Source organism: Bufo bufo, chromosome 3 (assembly GCF_905171765.1).
Source record: "Bufo bufo chromosome 3, aBufBuf1.1, whole genome shotgun sequence".
NCBI classification, from domain to species: Eukaryota; Metazoa; Chordata; class Amphibia; order Anura; family Bufonidae; genus Bufo; species Bufo bufo.
The window spans coordinates 434,190,838-434,207,314 of NC_053391.1; the positions used below are offsets into that span (position 1 = coordinate 434,190,838).

At 44.0% G+C, this 16,477-nt stretch overlaps 1 protein-coding gene across 2 annotated transcripts in view; it reads left to right on the top strand.

Moving 5' to 3' along the window:
* Positions 1-16,477, top strand: part of FHL2 (four and a half LIM domains 2) — an 84,522-nt gene that overhangs the window by 6,289 nt on the left and 61,756 nt on the right. Inside the window, exon 1 of one of the 2 annotated variants that reach the window (XM_040425012.1) lies at positions 4,172-4,298. The exons of the other annotated variant lie outside the window; for it this stretch is intronic. The gene's annotated coding sequence lies outside the window, so the exon portion shown is untranslated. Of the gene's footprint in view, positions 1-4,171; positions 4,299-16,477 lie in introns of those variants that run through there. 2 annotated transcript variants of the gene reach the window in all.

Here is a 16,477-nt window from a genome sequence, read left to right on the forward strand (position 1 = left end):
TGAGAGTTCCCCCCTGCCAAGGGAGGAAGCAGGTCCACGTCCCTGCAGGATGTGTACTGTCTAAGCCAGCTAGAGCACCTTTAGCTCTGCTGGATATGGAGGCCGTAGCCTGGAGCCTCATCAGCCAGGAGGAAAAGTTCCCTGGATTAATCTAAAGTCAGACTACAGAGAGAAGTTGCAGCATAAAGTAAGAAGCAAAAATTCAATTTAAGCCTGTCATTGCGGCAGAGCCAGAGAGCAACAGATGTAGCAGAGTCAAGTATGTTTGCCTGCCAGAGTTAATGCTAACGCCTGCTGGAACCAAGACAAAGCCTGAAACTGGTGGAGAAGCATTTATTGAAAGTAAAGATGCTATTGAACTTCACACAAGGTCTGGACTCAGTTATTTACTTTACTTTTGCACCTAACGGTGCTGGCGTCACGAACATCAGGGACCCTGCCGCCAAGGCATTTTAACAAAAACCCATTCCACTCAGGACACCTCAAACACCATCTGGCGGGATTCCCTGGACAAACAGAGAGTGCCCCGAAGGGACCAACTGCTATATCATCAATACATTTTTTCATTCATTTTGATTGAAAGAAATGGACCCTAATGGCAAGTGATTGGCTACAAAGGCAGCTCTAAATGTTTTTATTTTCTCCTAGACCTTTGGGGCCCACTATGGTATGCAGCAGCAGTTTTCAGAGCGTTCTGCACTGTTGGGTTCCATCTGCTCGGCTTCTCCAGGATAGGTCATCAATATCAGATTAGCTGGGGTCTGACTCTCAGCACCCCTGCTGATCAGCTGTTTGAAGAGGGTGCAGGGCTTGTGAGAGTGCTGCAACCTCTTCAGTGTTTACCTGCCCACTGTCTAGATTGTAGTGGTGGTACAGTGTGAATTGGAGAAGAAGCTGTAATAACACCGCACCTGCACTATATTCTAGACAGCGTGCAGGTAAATATTGAAGCTGCTATGGTTTCCAGCGCTGTGGTCTTTTCAAACAGTTGATTGTCTGGGGAGCCTGGAGGCGGACCCCTAATCGTCTGATTTTTCTATGACCTATCCTGAGGATATTATGACACTGCATAACCCCTTAAGTATGGATGCTGCTGTTGTTGGGCAGCAATAACTAACATTTAATATTATAGCCAAATCTCACATGTTGCAGACTACATTTATTAAATTAAATATTAAAGTTTGACATATATTACAAATATATGTTATATGAAGCCCATCTTGTGGGTTGTAAGTGTCCTAATCATTACTCGCGGCTGCTCTCCTTGAGACCACTATCGCGAGCACCTCTGCACCGCTACTCCGCTGTTCTGGGCTTCCCTGCCCAGCATCCTGTTCACCACTGCTCTTCTCTGGCTGGGGTTTATGTTTCTGCTCTTCTAATTTGCATGCTGATTCTCAGCTCCTTAAAGGAGTTATCCAGGAAAAGATATTTATGACTTTTCCTCAGGATCAGATTTGCAGGGGTGCGACACCCAGGACCCCCACTGATCAGCTGTTAGAAGAGGCCCAGAGCACCACAACCTCTTCCAAGGCTAGTGACATCACTGCACATCTGTCACAAGTCCTAGCTGCAGCTCAGCCCCATTCACGTCAATGGTGCTGAGCTGCAATACCAAGCACTGCCACTATATGTTGTACTGCGCTGTCCTTGGAAAGCTGCCGGAAGCCTGCATCACTCACCATAGCTCCGGTGAGCGCAGCGGCTCTCTGAAACAGCCGATCGGCAGTGGAGGTGCTGGAACTCGGACCTCGGCTGATGTGATAATGATGACCTATCCTGAGGATAAATCATCATGATCTTTTCCAGGAGAAACCCTTTAAAATGAATTCCCTGGGAATGGTTTTAAATGGCTGCCGAAAACCTGTCTTAGAATGTGAACAGGACTGGTTGCCCCCACTTGCAGAGCTGCCTATGGGGGTGGGGGCCTCACTACAGTCTGCGCTCTGGCACTTGCATATACTACACATTGATGAGTTTTCCTGTCAGGCTGGTCAGCCATGATGGCATATCATAGGCAGGATTACGTCATTACCATCTATTGTAGAGCATTGTAGGGTGTAGTGAGCCCCCCCCCTCCTTCCTCCTTCCCCAATCACAGACAGCTCTGCTAGTGGTGGCAACATTGTAGGACGGGTTTTGCTAGTGACCATTTTAAATCATTCCTGGAGAACCCCTTGCCCATTTTCTGCTACTGAGACCCCATATCCTAAAACAATTCAGCATGAATTAATGAATAGATATGCAGATGCAGTGACGTAAAACACCACATAAGTAGGCAAAACTGCAGTTCTCGATTATGGGAAAGATGGCTGCAAAAGTTGTGTCATAATGGTTGTCACCCAGCTTTGTCAAACTCTGCTATGTCTGCACAGAAATGTTAACAGCTTGTACACACCAGAGACTTATATTTACTGGTCATTTTATTTTTTTTCACTTTAGTAGAAAATGCTAAGTGTTCTATACAGATGACAAATAACCAGAGAAAGAGCTCTGATGAGAAACACGGCTCCTCTGAACTGGAGAAAAGTAACATGCTTAATAAATTATCTCCCCACATGCATGCAAATATTCCTTTGTAGCTGTACCATGCTATTTAAACCCACAGGGCATATCTGTTTTACAACTGTGGTACTGTAAAAGATGTGTATTCTGGATACTCTTCCCCTCCTTAGAATTTTACTGCATATGTGTCTAATGGCTCTTTAACAGGGTTGTCTGGTCCTTCATCAGTTAGCAAGAGTGGAGGATAACTGTAAACAGCATATCTGCCTCTGGAGGACCCGGCATATCCATGCGTTATAAAGACAGCTCAGTGCAGTGCTTTATTTCCCCTGTGGTGGCGCTGCAGGGGAATTAAACACTTGCTACAAGGTCAATCACTGATCGCTGGGGATCCCAGCTGCGAATAACTCTTGATTACTATATTGTTAGGGGGCAGTTCAAGCTAAAAAGGGGTTTTGAAGCTGGGATGCCACATTGAACATGTGACAGTCCATCCTGCAGATAATAGGTTATAAAGCAGAAGTAGCTGGGCAGATTGATATATAACTTGTGGGAAAAGTTTCAGTATAATTTAGAATTTACACCTCTGCTCTTTTTGGGCTTAGGAGTTATGCAGTGACTGGCAGATACAGAATATACGCAGCTGTCAGTAAGACTGCCCACTGGACTCCCAAAGCTTGGAAAGAGTCAACGTATATGTATAAGTGAAATATAGCTGCTCCTAAGTTCCCACTCTTTCACTCTCAGCCTTGACAGGAGTTTCAGCAAAAGTGAAGGACTCAGAAGGTATAATGTTCTGCTACTTCTTTATATTTTCTTAGTTTCACCCCGAACCACATAGCAGGTTTAGGTGGAGATATTTCAAACCAGTATCAAATGCTACACATTCCCTTCTGCCCAGGATAAACTTCAGGGTCGCGGTGACATTTCCCGAGAATGGAGCGTTTCTGAGAGAGCAATCCAGATGTTTGTTCAGTAATTACCTCTGGCTTCACCCTACCTCTCAGCAATGGCGCTCGTGTATCAATAGGGTCTTTGTACTACACATTCTTTATCATGACGGGGTTGGCAAAACTTGTTCTGTCTGCGACATACTTTAACTAATGTCAGATGAGGGGGTTTGTAGGGCAGGTCTAGGCTTTTCTAGGTGTGTTGATAATTATGCCGAAGAGATGGATTTTGGGTCCAATATAATTATGGCGCCCCTTTCAAGTGCATTACTTCATTGATACATCACCCCCATTCTGCTTTACTGATGATAAATGTAGTCTAATGATTATCAAATGATATTGTGTTATATTATAAAGCGACTTGCTACGTTCATGCCTTATGTTACTTTTCTTATTAGAGACGTATGACTGACAGGTACTTGAGGGTCTGGCTGCTGACCTGGCGGCTAATGGGGATCCTGGATGAACAATCTGTTCTAGGGGATATTTCACTGCGAGCCATTTGATGAAGTAGGTTAGAAGGGAAGCAAGTCAGTCTGATTGCAGGAAACATTCCAACAAAGACATTTATCTGTAAAATGAAAAAAGCCACAACCTTTGGAAAAGAGAAAGTGTTGGATGCCAGCTGCAGCAGCGTAAAAGAGTGCGAGAGTGGGATGCGTTTGTCTCCTTATAAGGTAAAATGATATGAGGGGCTTCACCGAAGGAGCCTGTTCCACACAATCTGGATGTAGTGCTGGGATCCTGCAGTGACACTACTCCAGCTGTGCAGCTGCCTGAGCACTGCTCTGCGCCACTGGATGTGTGACTTCCTCTGCCCCTGGGAGCAAGAGCTGCTGCTCTGTAAGTACAGGCTACTCTCTTTTGTTAGAACTAGCTGGGGGTCAGCATGCTGGCTGATGGAGGAAATGCTGTGCTAGCAGACAGAAGGTGAGAGGACGGGTGTGCGAGGGCAGGCAGCCTCCGTGCACGTGCAGTCCTATGAATGAGAATGCATAGGGAATATGAAAATAGACAGCTGCATCTACATCAATGCTATTTACACTGCCTTTGCACAGAATTGAATGTTGACATGTTTCATGTAACCCTATCTAATCTATTCTAACATAGCAGTCAGTGGGCTGGTGGAGGAAGCAATGGACAGTAGTTGACAAGGTATTATTATTCCATGACTGTTTCTATGAATGAATAATGCAGCATAAAATATCGGAAACAGTAAACGTTGTGAAAGAGAACGGTCCATAGAAAAGCGACATGTACAATGCACTTGTGAGCAGAGCATTCTCAAATCACCCATCTTTATATACACGCGCCTACAAGTATTTTCATTATGTGTTTGGACACATTTTATACATTTGTGTTATTGCAGAAAGATATGGAAAAATCCCGACACGTGAACTGAAACATGCATTAGTACAAGTGGTTTCGCAACTCGTTCGATGACAAACTGTTAGTAGATTCTCGAGAGGGAATGATAGGTATAGTAGTATATAGAAAATAGTGCACTGCTGATGGGAGGTGAACCAGAGAGTTCTATAATCTTTCACCCATATTTATGCTAATGATTTCCATTGTTCTGATTCGTTATAAGAGCAGAACAACAAACAATGAATAAGTGACAGATCCAGTACATAACTAAAACTAACGTCGCCAGACGGACCCCATTGTCCATAATGCAATCTGGCAGTCTATCATTTTCTAGACAAAATAGTCCTGCACGCAGGATATTTTTGAAGAAATCCGTCACCAAGTCCTAAAACTGAGTTTCTGATGCAAAATGTGAACTTAACCTAAGGCAACAAATTGCACGATATTTGGGGATTTTGCGGGTACATTTTTATTTACTGTGTATATTCTTTGAACATTTTAAACAGCCAAAATGTAATCTATGATATTAAAGGTGCTTTCCAAGACTTTCTACTAAATATCTATCCTCTGGATAGGTCATCGGTCACCGATCAGTTGCTTGTGACATCATGTTCATCTGTCACATGGCCTAGGCACAGCCCCATTGAAGTTAATGGGGCTGAGCTTGGTGAGCAGAGAGAAGGCTATGGCACTACTGGGAGTGCCAGTGCCTTCTTAAAAGGTGATTGGCTGGGGACCTGGGTGTCGCCCCCCCCCCCCCACCACCACCGATCAGATACCGATGACCTATTGAGAGCATATGTCTCAGTCCTAGTCTCAGGAAACTCTTTTAAAGCGGTTCATCATACACAACATACAGATCAGTGCAGGGCAGGGGATCAAACAACTCTCTTTAGGATCAGGTAGAAGAGTAACTAAAATATGCTGCTTGCACAAATACTCCCTAAGTAGGTAAAGTTTTGAGGTTGTATGGCCAGGAACATTGCAAGCATTGATGGATCTCACCCACTGTGTACCATACCATATGCTGATGATATATCAGAACATGTGGAAAACAGACCAGCAACCATAGTCACAGTTCTGAAGAAACAAAAGTATTGATACATGGAGGCAGTTTTTATAGTACCGTTGGGGTGGTATTGCAGTTAGTACTCCTGAGCATATTATAACTGCCCCTGTATGGGGACACAGTGGCACTCTGTGATACAGAACTGAAGGGGGCACTATGGTTGCTATGGTGCTCTGTGACATGGAATTGGTGGGAGTACTATAGCTATTATTCATGGTCAACACTGGAGCTGGTATTAGTTGAGGTAATATGGTTGTATTCCTCGTGTGTTGTAAGAAGTACTTATGAGGGGTATTATAGCTGCCACTAATAGGTACACTGTGGTAGGATGTTATAGCATGTTATAGAGCAGGAGGAGCTGAGCAGATTGATGTATAGTTTTATGGGAATAAACAGATCCAGTATAACTTGTGCTTTATATTTTTAAATGGCTGCTCATTCTCAGTACAGATTACCATTGAAAACAATGGGATAATGGGTTTACTGAAGTTTTCAAGCATATTTTCACACGTAAATACGCACCAAAATCCATCTAGAGTCGAAACCATGTAAATATACCATAAGCAGTATTCCCTCTAACTTTTGTGACTGTGAAGCATCTCAAGTCACCACACTCAGTCCTGAACCGAGCACATGGACTACTCACAGCAAGACGTAGGTCCAGACTGATGATCCCAGGACCTTTTCCACCTGACTCCTGGTGTTGATCACTGGCCACTGTCAGGATGTTCGGTGGGGGCAGGGCTAACTGAGAGGTGCTGGGGGCTCTGACCACCCAGCTCCACCTCCCTTCTGTTGCCCATGCCCACTGGAACAATAGACGCACTGGCCATCTCTCCCACACAGTGTCCACTCCAGGTCATCTTCCAAGCAGCCCGGCCAGCTGCTGCAATGGTGACTGAGTGAGTGCTGCCAGCCTGTGGCTGCTAATAGGACAGTGATGAAGGGAATGGTGGTAGAGGTCTTTGCAATGACTCTTGCAGGGCTGATTTATGGGCTGGGCCCAGGTTTTGGAGATGTTACACATTAGAGGATTTTAGGGTTGCTGTTCCAGAAAAGGGATGGTTATGTATTGTGCTGATCAGGAGCAGAAGATGATTTTATTAAAGGGGTTAGTTTCCCTAAAAATTATTTATTAGTTGTCAAAATGATAGATTATTAGTGTTCGATACCTGGGGTTTCAAACTTCGGGACCTCCAGCAATCCCAAAAATGGCAGTCCCCAAATCCCCTGTTTAAAAGTCGGACCGCTGCTCCAATTCACTTCTATTGGATTGACGTACATGGTGCCTCGTCACTTCCACATACTCATTTCTGCTCTGTTCAAGCTTTGGTTTTGGGGAGCACCATTCTTGGGTATGCTGGGGGTCCCAGTGGTCAGACCCCCAGTGATTCAACAGTTATCATCTACCCTGTAGGTAGGTGATAAATAATTTTCATAGGAATACTGGGTTGCCCCATAGAACCACAGAGACATAGAAGATTGACGGCAGAAAAAGACCACCTGGTCCATCTAGTCTGCCCTTATATTATTTCTATTTTTTATCTTAGGATAGACCTGTTTTTCCATGGTATGTTTAAATTTACTTACTGTAAATTTCCCAACCACATCTGTTGGAAGTGTGCTGCAAGATTCAACCACTCTTTCAGTGAAATAATATTTCCTGACATTGTTCCTGATCTTACCCTCAGCTAATTTTAGATTGTATTGTGATTGTCCATATTGCCTCTTTTGCTGGCTGGATTCACTGCAATCCCACAGCGGTGGCCATGTTCGCACATTATAGAAAAAAAGCACCAGCCTATGCAAACTCCCATGGTCCGGGCCACCAGAGAGGCCGGTGCATTTTCCTACAGTGTATAAGCACGGCCACCACTGATGGTTTGCAGAGTGGTCGTAACCTTGGAAATGGGCAGTGTATAATGTGATGGATTATTAGACCCGACAGATCTTGGTCAAATTAACCCTTCTTATCAGCAGCTGAACTTTGTAGGCATTGGTAATAAATATATCTACGTCTGGTTCTGTTACCATATCAATGTAGTAAGCTTGGTTTTGTTACCATATCAATGTAGTAAGCTTGGTTCTGTATCCATATCAATGTAGTAAACTTGGTTCTGTTGCCATATCAATGTAGTAAGCTTGGTTCTGTTACTATATCAATGTAGTAAACTTGGTTCTGTTACCATATCAATGTAGTAAACTTGGTTCTGTTACCATATCAATGTAGTAAGCTTGGTTCTGTTACTATATCAATGTAGTAAACTTGGTTCTGTTGCCATATCAATGTAGTAAGCTTGGTTCTGTATCCATATCAATGTAGTAAGCTTGGTTCTGTATCCATATCAATGTAGTAAGCTTGGTTATGTATCCATATCAATGTAGTAAGCTTGGTTCTGTATCCATATCAATATAGTAAGCCTGGTTCTCTAACCATATCAATGTAGTAAGCTTGGTTATGTATCCATATCAATGTAGTAAGCCTGGTTCTGCTCCCTCATCAATATAGTAAGCTTGGTTCTGTTACCATATCAATGTAGTAAGCCTGGTTCTGCTCCCTCATCAATGAAGTAAGCTTGGTTCTGTTACCATATCAATGTAGTAAGCTTGGTTCTGTATCCATATCAATGTAGTAAGCTTGGTTCTGTATCCATATCAATGTAGTAAGCTTGGTTCTGTATCCATATCAATGTAGTAAGCCTGGTTCTCTAACCATATCAATGTAGTAAGCTTGGTTCTGTATCCATATCAATGTAGTAAACTTGATTCTGTTACCATATCAATGTAGTAAGCTTGGTTCTGCTACCTCATCAATGAAGTAAGCTTGGTTCTGTATCCATATCAATGTAGTAAGCTTGGTTCTGTATCCATATCAATGTAGTAAGCTTGGTTCTGTATCCATATCAATGTAGTAAGCTTGGTTCTGTATCCATATCAATGTAGTAAGCTTGGTTTGGTATCCATATCAATGTAGTAAGGTTGGTTCTGTTACCATATCAATGTAGTAAGCTTGGTTCTGTATCCATATCAATGTAGTAAGCTTGGTTCTGTTACCATATCAATGTAGTAAGCTTGGTTCTGTATCCATATCAATGTAGTCAACTTGGTTCTGTATCCATATCAGTGTAGTAAGCTTGGTTCTGTATCCATATCAATGTAGTAAGCTTGGTTCTGTATTCATATCAATGTAGTAAGCTTGGTTCTGTATCCATATCAATGTAGTAAGCCTGGTTCTGTTACCATATCAATGTTGTAAGCTTGATTCTGTGACTTTATCAATGTAGTAAGTTTGGTTCTGTATCCATATCACTGTAGTAAGCTTGGTTCTGTATCCATAGCAATGTAGTAAGCTTGGTTCTGTATCCATATCAATGTAGTAAGCTTGGTTCTGTATCCATATCAATGTAGTAAGCTTGGTTCTGTATCCATATCACTGTAGTAAGCTTGGTTCTGTATCCATAGCAATGTAGTAAGCTTGGTTCTGTATCCATATCAATGTAGTAAGCTTGGTTCTGTATCCATATCAATGTAGTAAGCTTGGTTCTGTATCCATATCAATGTAGTAAGCTTGGTTCTGTTTCCATATCAATGTAGTAAGCTTGGTTTGGTATCCATATCAATGTAGTAAGCTTGGTTCTGTATCCATATCAATGTAGTAAGGTTGGTTCTGTTACCATATCAATGTAGTAAGCTTGGTTCTGTATCCATATTCAGTGGCGTACCGCCAATATAGGCAGACCACGCCGTTGCGAAGGCCCCGCCCCCTCCCCTTATTTTAGCCAGTACTAGTAGTACACTACACACACTGTGGCGCAGGCGCAGCGGGCCCGCGGCACTTGTCTTTGATCGGTTTGGGGGGGGCTCATAGAGGACAGTCTGCTTTCCTCCTACTCTGTCCTGTATGAGCCCCCCTAATGCCCCCATTACCCCAAAATGCCCAGGGGGGGAGGAATAGGTGGAAAGCACACTGTTCTGAGTCTCCCCCCCCCCCCCCCGAGTCCTCTATGAGCCTCCCAACCCCTAATGCCCCCATTACTCCAAAATGTCCAGGGTGGGGGACACTGTCCTCTATGAGCCTCCACCCCCCCTCCTGAGTCCTCTATGAGCCCCCCAACCCCTGATGCCCCCCAAAATGCCCAGGGGGGAGAGGAGTAGAAGGAAAGCACACTGTCCTGAGCATTTTGGGGGGCTCATAGTGGACAGTGTGCTCTCCTACTCCTTCCCCCCCTCAGGCATTTTGGGGGGCATTAGGGATTCTTTAATGGGGGTGTGGCATGGGAGGAGCCAGGACAGGAGGTGGGACGGGCCAGAGGTGGGTAGTGGGCGGGGTTAGGGGGCCCAATTCAGATGCTTGCTATGGGGCCCAGTGATTTCTATGTACGCCCCTGCCCATATCCATGTAGTAAGCTTGGTTCTGTTACCATATCAATGTAGTAAGCTTGGTTCTGTATCCATATCAATGTAGTAAACTTGGTTCTGTATCCATATCAGTGTAGTAAGCTTGGTTCTGTATCCATATCAATGTAGTAAGCTTGGTTCTGTATTCATATCAATGTAGTAAGCTTGGTTCTGTATCCATATCAATGTAGTAAGCCTGGTTCTCTAACCATATCAATATAGTAAGCTTGGTTCTGTTACCATATCAATGTAGTAAGCTTGGTTTGGTATCCATATCAATGTAGTAAGGTTGGTTCTGTTACCATATCAATGTAGTAAGCTTGGTTCTGTATCCATATCAATGTAGCAAGGTTGGTTCTGTTACTATATCAATGTAGTAAGCTTGGTTCTGTATCCATATCCATGTAGTAAGCTTGGTTCTGTATCCATATCCATGTAGTAAGCTTGGTTCTGTTACCATATCAATGTTGTAAGCTTGATTCTGTGACTTTATCAATGTAGTAATTTTGGTTCTGTATCCATATCACTGTAGTAAGCTTGGTTCTGTATCCATAGCAATGTAGTAAGCTTGGTTCTGTATCCATATCAATGTAGTAAGCTTGGTTCTGTATCCATATCAATGTAGTAAGCTTGGTTCTGTATCCATATCAATGTAGTAAGCTTGGTTCTGTTTCCATATCAATGTAGTAAGCTTGGTTTGGTATCCATATCAATGTAGTAAGCTTGGTTCTGTATCCACATCAGTGTAGTAAGCTTGGTTCTGTATCCATATCAATGTAGTAATCTTGGTTCTGTATTCATATCAATGTAGTAAGCTTGGTTCTGTATTCATATCAATGTAGTAAGCCTGGTTCTCTAACCATATCAATATAGTAAGCTTGGTTCTGTTACCATATCAATGTAGTAAGCTTGGTTTGGTATCCATATCAATGTAGTAAGGTTGGTTCTGTTACCATATCAATGTAGTAAGCTTGGTTCTGTATCCATATCAATGTAGTAAGGTTGGTTCTGTTACCATATCAATGTAGTAAGCTTGGTTCTGTATCCATATCAATGTAGTAAGCTTGGTTCTGTTACCATATCAATGTAGTAAGCTTGGTTCTGTATCCATATCCATGTAGTAAGCTTGGTTCTGTATTCATATCAATGTAGTAAGCTTGGTTCTGTATTCATATCAATGTAGTAAGCCTGGTTCTCTAACCATATCAATATAGTAAGCTTGGTTCTGTTACCATATCAATGTAGTAAGCTTGGTTTGGTATCCATATCAATGTAGTAAGGTTGGTTCTGTTACCATATCAATGTAGTAAGCTTGGTTCTGTATCCATATCAATGTAGTAAGGTTGGTTCTGTTACCATATCAATGTAGTAAGCTTGGTTCTGTATCCATATCAATGTAGTAAGCTTGGTTCTGTTACCATATCAATGTAGTAAGCTTGGTTCTGTATCCATATCCATGTAGTAAGCTTGGTTCTGTATCCATATCCATGTAGTAAGCTTGGTTCTGTTACCATATCAATGTTGTAAGCTTGATTCTGTGACTTTATCAATGTAGTAAGTTTGGTTCTGTATCCATATCACTGTAGTAAGCTTGGTTCTGTATCCATAGCAATGTAGTAAGCTTGGTTCTGTATCCATATCAATGTAGTAAGCTTGGTTCTGTATCCATATCAATGTAGTAAGCTTGGTTCTGTTACCATATCAATGTAGCAAGGTTGGTTCTGTTACCATATCAATGTAGTAAGCTTGGTTCTGTATCCATATCCATGTAGTAAGCTTGGTTCTGTATCCATATCCATGTAGTAAGCTTGGTTCTGTTACCATATCAATGTTGTAAGCTTGATTCTGTGACTTTATCAATGTAGTAAGTTTGGTTCTGTATTCATATCACTGTAGTAAGCTTGGTTCTGTATCCATAGCAATTTAATAAGCTTGGTTCTGTATCCATATCAATGTAGTAAGCTTGGTTCTGTATCCATATCAATGTAGTAAGCTTGGTTCTGTTTCCATATCAATGTAGTAAGCTTGGTTTGGTATCCATATCAATGTAGTAAGCTTGGTTCTGTTACCATATCAATGTAGTAAGCTTGGTTCTGTATCCATATCCAGTGGCGTACCGCCAATATAGGCAGACCACGCCGTTGCTATGGGGCCCGCAGCACAGGGGGGCCTGGAGCGCAGGGAAGGCCCCGCCCCCTCCGCTTATTTTAGCCAGTACTAGTAGTACACTACACACACTGTGGCGCAGGCGCAGCGGGCCCGCGGCACTTGTCTTTGATTGGTTTGGGGGGGGGCTCATAGAGGACAGTCTGCTTTCCTCCTACTCTGTCCTGTATGAGCCCCCCTAATGCCCCCATTACCCCAAAATGCCCAGGGGGGGAGGAGTAGGAGGAAAGCACACTGTTCTGAGTCTCCCCCCCGAGTCCTCTATGAGCCTCCCAACCCCTAATGCCCCCATTACTCCAAAATGTCCAGGGTGGGGGACACTGTCCTCTATGAGCCTCCACCCTCCCCAACAGATAATAGCGGAGAGACTTGAGTGCCCACTTGATGGCCAGGCACTCTCTCTCGACTATACTGTATCGGGTCTCCGCTGGAGTGAGCTTACGGCTGAGGAAGACAACGGGATGCTCCTCCCGTTGACTTCCCGAGACAGTACCGCACCGAGGCCTACATCTTTGTCTGCACCACAAATTCCCTTTTGAAGTCGGGCGTCACCAAAACCGGGGACCCACACAGGGCCAACTTCAAAGCGGAGAAAGCCTCTTTCGCCTGGTCATTTCAGCGGATTATAACGGACTTCTGTCCCTTTAAGAGCCCTGTCAACGGAGCCGCTAAAGTGGCAGAATGGGGGACAAACCTCATGTAATAGCCCACCATTCCCAGGAACGACTTTACTTGTCTAGAGGTGGCAGGTCGGGGCCAATTTCGTAACGCCTCTATTTTGCTTACTTGGGGTTTAATGATTCCGCGCCCAATGACATACCCAAGGTATTTTGTCTCCTCTAACCCTATCGCACATTTCTTTGGGTTAGCTGTTAGTCCCACAGTTCAAAGGGAGTCCACTACGGCCTGTACTTTGGGCAGGTGACTTTCCCATTCGGTACTGTGAATGATAATATCGCCCAGGTAAGCCGAGGCGTACCGCCGATGTGGACGAAGTACAATATCTATTAGATGTTGGAAAGTGGCGGGGGCGCCATGCAGGCCAAAGGGTAACACCTTATACTAGTACAGCCCCTCTGGTGTAATGAAGGCAGTTTTCTCTTTGGCAGCCTCCCTCAAGGGTACCTGCCAGTAGCCTTTGGTGAGGTCCAAAACAGAAAAATACCTGGCTTGGCCTAATTTCTCAATTAGTTCATCTACCCGAGGCATTGGATATGCATCAGACTTTGATATTTCGTTTAATTTCCAAAAATCGTTACAAAATCGTAACGTCCCGTCTGGCTTGGGAATTAAGACTATAGGACTGGCCCACTCACTTCTAGACTCCTCAATGACGTCAAGACACAACGTAAGCTGCACTTCATCCAAGATGGCTTTTCGCCGAGCCTCGGGTACCCGTTATGGCTTTAACCGGATTTTTGCCTGAAGCTCAGTGACAATGTCATGTTGGATTACAGAAGTGCGTCCAGAGAGGTCTGAGAACACATCCGTGTTCCGACTAACGAACTCCCTGGTTTCCTGAGCCTGTTTAGAGGAGAGGCTGTCAGCAATTTTTATTGTGGCAACCGCTTCCCTTGCATCAGACATAGGAGCCGGAATCTCCAAGAAAGCCAGGCCGCGGGCTGTCTTCCGTACAGATTTCCCTATTCTTCCAAGGTTTTAGTAAATTAACATGGTAAACCTGCTCCGGCTTTCGCCTCCCCAGCTGGTGTACCTTGTAATTTACCTCTCCAATTTTTTCACGTACCTCGTAGGGCCCCTGTCACCTGGCTAGGAACTTACTGTCCACGGTCGGCACCAGAACCAAAACCCGATCACCCGGGTTAAAGTTCCGGACCCGAGCCTGCCGATTATAGATCCGACTCGCCGCTCACTGAGCGGCCTCCATATTTTCCCTGACAAGAGGCAAAACGGTCTCTATCCGCTGTTGCATCTTGGTAACATATTCAAGGACGCTTTTATGCGGCGTGGGTTGTTGTTCCCATGCCTCTTTTGCTATGTCCAACAAGCCACGAGGATGTCTGCCATATAGCAATTCGAAGGGCGAGAACCCAGTAGAGGCCTGGGGCACCTCTCGCACTGCGAACATGAGATAGGGCAAAAGAAGGTCCCAATCCTTTCCATCTTTGGTCACCACCCTTTTTAACATAGTTCTTACAGTTTTGTTAAACCTTTCAACCAGTCCGTCATTTTATGGATGGTACATGGACGTCCGTAACTGTTTAATACGCAGCAACTTGCAGAGTTCCCCCATGACCTTGGACATAAAAGGGGTCCCCTGGTCAGTCAGGACCTCTTTAGGTTAGCCCCACTCGGGAGAACATCTCCATTAGCTCTTTAGCTATAAGTTTCGCCGATGTTTGTCGCAGTGGCTCTGCCTCCGGGTACCGAGTAGCGTAATCAAGGACAACCAAAATGTGTTGGTGTCCCCTAGTGGACTTCCAATAAACGATGACAGAGGCAGCATGTCCGGTGAATATCCCTTTATTGGGAACTGCTTACATGCAATACGTGATTACAAAAAGTTGCTACGTTTCGGCTATAACATAGCCTTTATCAAGCTCAGTGTGATCCCCAAATGATCCTGCTTATAAAGTACAAGCCACACCTCCCCAAACGGCCGTGGCCAATCACATAGTTCCATATTACACCATTCTTCCACAATGTATTAAAATGTGTTCCCATACATTCGCTTAAAATATATATTAACAGAGTAACACTCTCACATGGTGATCTATGGAACACAAACCTCCGTGATGCACATTTACTGAGCGTCCCCCTGTATCCAGTGCGCATGTCCAGGGAGGAGGAAACGTTCCCTCACGTGACTGACACTAATCACATGATCGCAAACTAACCCGTCCATGCGATCATCAGTGCAGCCGAGCCGCTTCATACTCCTCCCGCAGGCTGCGCTCCGTTACTAGGGACGCACAACAAACCACCTGCCCCCATCCAGATCTGCTGGCAAAAAACATACCCGTGATTATCCTATGAACCAGCGATCATACATTCATTACCAGTTATGGAGGGGGTAAGTTCCTCCACATTATGAATCACGGAGCTGTGTTCAGTATACAAAGCCAATAGTGATCTTAGTGAATATGTCCCTACGGGTACAAAAGTTAAAAACAAGTACATATTAAAAATCACAATACTGAGTATAAATTCATCATTATGTCCCATGGATAACCTATACATTCCCCACATTAAATTCAATATTCATCCCATAAGGTTGGAGTGCCTTCCATTCAAAAATCCACTTCAGTTTCTTCCTACGTAGGATTCGATCTCTATCGCCCCCACGTCTCATTTTACCAACTGAGTCAATAATCTGGAACCGTAGCTGGTTGACCGAGTGTCCACGCTCAACAAAATGCTTAGCTACTGGTTTATCCACCAGTGCCCTTCTAATGTTACTCTTGTGGGAGTTAATATGCTCACGTGCCTCAATAGTGGTCTCCCCTATGTAGATGAGACCACAGGGGCACGTGATCATGTAAATAACGTCATGAGATCTACATGTATCGAATTTTTTTATTTTATAGGATTTACCACTGTAGGGGTGGGCAAAGGTATCTCCTTTCACCATATTACCACAGTCACAGCAACCAAGGCAGGGATAACATCCCAACCTCCTTGGCGCCAGATACCTTTGTCCATCCCTTCGGGAATCCATAACTTCTGTTCTCACCAGCTTGTCACGCAAGTTGGCGCCTCTTTTATACGCCATCATAGGGAAATTCTTAAACTCACATATTGTGGGCAACCCTTTCTGTAGGATATGCCACTCCTTACGTATAATACATGCAATCTCCCCACTAAGAGCACCATAAGTGGAGACAAAGGGAATACGTTTCTTATCCCTACCCTTGGAGCGTGGACTCACGGTCAATAACCACCACCTTTTGTTTCGTTTTTTTCCACTAGTTTATGAGGATAACCCCTATCTAGGAATTTCCTACCCATCTCATCAACTCTTGTTCCAAACCGTTCATCACTAGATACTACCTGTCTCACC